The sequence below is a fragment of the Danio rerio genome, chromosome 7, assembly GCF_052040795.2.
Source record: "Danio rerio strain M-AB ecotype USA chromosome 7, GRCz13ab, whole genome shotgun sequence".
NCBI lineage: Eukaryota > Metazoa > Chordata > Actinopteri > Cypriniformes > Danionidae > Danio > Danio rerio.
Genome location: NC_141027.1, coordinates 7,707,501 through 7,712,405, shown reverse-complemented (window position 1 = coordinate 7,712,405; position 4,905 = coordinate 7,707,501). Strand labels below are relative to the sequence as shown.

The 4,905-nt window shown below is 33.5% G+C and overlaps 1 non-coding gene across 1 annotated transcript; it reads right to left on the bottom strand.

Moving 5' to 3' along the window:
* Window positions 1-1,306: 1,306 nt before the first annotated feature.
* On the bottom strand, window positions 1,307-1,519 carry LOC137496267 (small nucleolar RNA U3). Its single transcript, XR_015496687.1, has one exon. It is a non-coding gene; the product is annotated as a small nucleolar RNA U3 (small nucleolar RNA).
* Between the last annotated feature and the right edge of the window lie 3,386 nt (window positions 1,520-4,905).

The window sequence follows — 4,905 nt, the reverse complement described above, 5'->3', positions numbered from 1 at the left end:
TAGCTTAATTTTCTAATAATTAAGCTAATCGATTTCCCACATTTAATACTGTTGTAATTTATAGTAAGCAATAAATTGTTTTTAAACCAAAATTTAACAATAGGAACAAATTAACTATTAATAATAAAACAAATAATAAGTATATACACACACACACACACACACACACACACACACATATATATATATATATATATATATATATATATATATATATATATATATAACAGCTGTGACAGTAGTAAAAGATAGTGTATATATAAACTTAATTATTATCAGTTAAGATAATCAGTTTATAACTATATATTTTGTTTAAATGATTAACTATAGTAGGATAATTTATTTTAAAGTGACATATTATTGTTTGCTTTTATATTTTACAACAGTGATTTTAAAAAAGTATGATAATATTAAGAGCTTGAATTAGTTTATTACACTTAATCCAACAATTACACGTCTATCATGTTTTCTTTGTGTATATGGACACATGAATAAAGTCATAATTGTCTTTAACCAAATATTTTTATTTACATAATTTGAGTTCAGAAACTGCAGAGATGTTAAAATGATCGTTACGATATAATAATAATAATAATGACTGAAATGGGAAACCATATTTGTGAAATTCAACAGGTGGCGATAATGCTAAAGAGTTAGTTACCATGTATGGTTTGCCTAAATCGTGTGTCCTAGATTGTGTGTGCCTAAAACGTGTGTGGTTCTGCGGGCCTGCAGCTGGATATATCTCCCAAAGACCCCCAACCCCCCCATATTTAAAAAAAACATTGTTCTAATTCACCCCGCTAAAATACCACCACTTTCATAAGGTAATCTACTTTTATAATATATTGATAAATGATTTAATAATAAATAGGGTTTTTGAGTTGACAGACTTTTAACGATACATTTTGAAGCTTTGTGACTTGTTACACCAAAAAGGGAAAAAAAAGACATTGATAAATTTTCCCACTTCTCATTTACTAGTCTGTTGTAAGCCATATCATGCCTCTTGAGCCTCCTATCTCTTCTCCTGATTCGCAGTTTCTGTTTGTTAGTTGATAATGTAATTTTCTGTATGTACTTGAATCTGAAAATATGATTTATTTTATAGAGTGAAATGTTATCCAATGCGATTTAAAACTACAATCATGTTCAGTTGGACAGTGAGATAAACTGATGAAAGGTGCTGCCAAGATGCTGTTATGTGTCAGTTCTCTACTTTGCACAATGTAGTTTCAACGATAAGCTACTAATTATGACATAATAAAGTTGTGTTTATAACTGATATTGACGAGTTTAAAAAGGAACCACTCTGTTCGTGCACTCCTCCTCTTAGATTCATTAAGAATCGCAGAACGTTCATCAATGATAATTATCCATGGTTATCCCGCAGATTATTATCCGATTCACGCTCAGAGGAATGCACCTTCACTCTTCATCGTGGTTTGGGTGACTCGACTCTTTAGAAACACATTTCCTAGTTAAGAACTATAGAAATGATCCCTGAAAGTATAGTCTTAACCTCAGCATGCGCTCGGCAGCAGCCCCATCAATGACAACAGCAAACTAGAGGACGGTAAGGCGATGACGTCAGCTGAGAAACCTGGTGAGAAAAACAACGCCTCAAACTCTTCATATTACCAAATTATCTAAGATGATTTGGCAGATCCTGGATCTTTTAATCTTGATAACTGATCTCTCGCTAATTTGGTTCTTCAAACAAGTTCGCGAATCAGATTAGAATGTCTGGATGAACTGATCTGAGATCGCTGCGTGTGTTGTGAAGGACAGATCTATCGATCCTCGAAATCATGATCAGCTATGCAGCGATTGGCTGCAGCAGCGTAATGACATCATCTGATTAATATTCAATTATACATGTGAGCAAAATTACATCAAATTAGCAGAAACGGCTTGTTAAATATGACACGCAATAACCTTCAACATTTGTTGTGAGCTGCAGGCTTTACACTTTCATGTGTCAAGAGTATTTATCATGTATTTCAGTGCATATCAGTGTATTTAGTTCTAAATTTAGAAAATATTTTCTTTATTATAGTAGCCGTTTTTTAATCGGCGTAAAGAATAACTGGTTGTTTACAAAAGCATTTTGATATTGGTAAAGGCAGCTGCAACTTTTGTGAAGCTTCAAATCACTATTAACTATCAAAACATGTTTATGACTGCATAAATGTATTATTGCTTTAAAATAAGTCACATATTCTGCATTCCTATCATACACAATTTGTACTAAGCAATCTAAAAAGTTCATATCAATAAGTTTTCTCTTTGCACCACAAGGTGGCAGTCTTTGTACTTTCATTTCGAGGGTGCAGATTGCATACGTTTTATTAATATGTATAACTTTATTTATTTTATTAATGACTATAACTTTATATATATATAGTTAAAAAATATGTACCATTTTCCCAAGTGTATAACCACTACTGTAAGAAAATATCAGAATTCAGAACATACTTTCTGTATTATCTTTGCTTGAACTGAGCTGATCTAATCCTGTTTATATGATTTGAACCTGCTCCCGATCAGGTTTGACCTAGCAGAACTGTTGCTATGACAACAACTCTCGGATCAGCTTTGAAGAACGAAACGATCCTGGATCATGTCAAATCGTCAATATCCAAATCCAGCTAATTGAGTAATCTACGTATGAAGAACGGACCCCAGGGGTCCGTTCTTCGTACCTCGCTTAAATGATCTAAGATTATTTGGCAGATCCTGGATCTTTTAATCTTGATAACTGATCTCCCGCTAATTTGGTTCTTCAAACAAGTTCGCGAATTAGATTAGAATAGGCTCGTTTGAGGTGCGCCTCGCCTTGACTGCATTGTAAACGAGAGCAGGCGTGTGCAGTAAGAGGAGGGCTCAAAAATTACATCAGAAGTCGGACACCTGCCGAAACTCGCTGTTAAGCCACCTGGGAACGTCACCAGTGGCGGAGATCTCGTTCGCGTTTTTTATCGCAGACGAATGACCTCATGAAAAAATACTATGGTGATTTATAGTAAATATTATAGCATTTTTGAACATGTTTATTCAGTATTGTGTTGTGTTTATAGTTGTTGTGATACCAGAACTATAAAATTTAAATAGGCTATTTTATAACATGGTTCAAAAGCACTACAGTATACATTACTATAGTATTTTTAATGTGGGAGTGGATGCAATAGAAATATCACTGTTTTTACAGAGATGGTCAAAATTACAGAAGATGAAGAGCTCATTAACTAAAAGGGTGTATTAAAAATATAATTCTGTATATTCAACAAACGTTAAAAGAATAACAAAATAAACAGCGTATACAGCAAGAAAGCTTTCAAGAATCCTAATTTGGCTACATTATAAATGAAGTAGCCATAGATGCTTTTGAGTGACAAGTCATGACAAATGTTTGTTTGACAAATAAATTCTTAGGGGGTTAATTATATTGACAAGCTTATTAGGTCTATATAAACTGCTTTTACTCCAGCCAGACTAAAATAAATAGCCCAAGACTTTCTCCAGAATAAAAACTATTAGACTATAGGAAAAACTGTGGAAATGTTCTTGGTCTATTAAACATGACTTTTGACTCCACATACATATACATATGTGTGTGTGTGTGTGTGTGTGTGTGTGTGTGTGTGTGTGTGTGTGTGTGTGTGTGTGTGTGTGTGTGTGTGTCTTGTTTACTACACCCTTTTCACTTCTCATATGAAACCACACAAAGATGAGGTATAATGACAAAACAGTCTGATTATCTTTGTATTTCTGAATATATGTATATATTGGATTGACTTTAATGGAATAACGCTGCATAGAAATTACAATACAAAATTCACACAAACATACAAAAAGTGAAAATGACAACAAACAGGACTTAAAACTGAGAGAGAAGTAAAATACAGCACACACACATCCTAATGATTTATTAATAACATTTAGTTATATTGGATAGGTCACGTTATGTTTTACAAAGATGTGTTTTGTTTTTGTTTGCGTGTAAATCTAAATAAATAACCATATGTAATGCTTTTTATGACTTTTTTTTTTTAATTATCAACGAAAATACAAAAAAGGTATTCAACAAATCCAGGTATAAACCTTAGTAAAACAAGATAATAAAGTGTAATGTGTCAGTCTCATCCAATCAGCATTAAGTTGTGTCGTCAGCCAGTCGTTTCCCATCATGCTTTTGGTAACGCAAGGTGCGTTCGACTTCATGCAGCGCTGCGCAGATCGATCGAAATCTGTCTTAAAGCGGTGCATGCTGGTTAGAAATCTTGTCCGGATTGATGCTGCGCCGACGCCACGTGACTGTCACATGTGGCATCAAAGTACCGCGACAGCGCTCCGAGATCAGACGGCAAACTCAGACCGTGCAGCTTCTGAAGAGCGACTGCAGGAGCTCCGATGACGACACCGATATTACACGATTGGCCGAGTTCACCACATGACAACAAACACGTGTATTTCGGGTTTATAATTGGACAAATTCCGATTCAAAAGTTTCAAAACAAACAATTCACTTTTCACACCCTCTCTATCCTGTACACATCTTGCTTATTAAAAGACTACAAATATTTTACTGCAGTATCATCTTTTGTTAAATAATCCGGTTATAAAGGTTAGCTTGTTTGCACAGGTTTATTTTCAACCTTTTTATACAGACTATTTACTTCATTCATCTCCATGAACGATTTAAATGATATATTTTAGTGTATATTTTAGTGAATAACCTAAATATGAACTCAAATAGGTCTTACAGACTTGAAATAAAACAATCATCATCATTGATCCTGCCACCCTAAAGCTCTCTTAACAAATTAAGCTAAATTACTTTTTTATTAAATAATTATAAAATGGTTTTATTATTATAATATAAATATATATTTTATTTCCTGT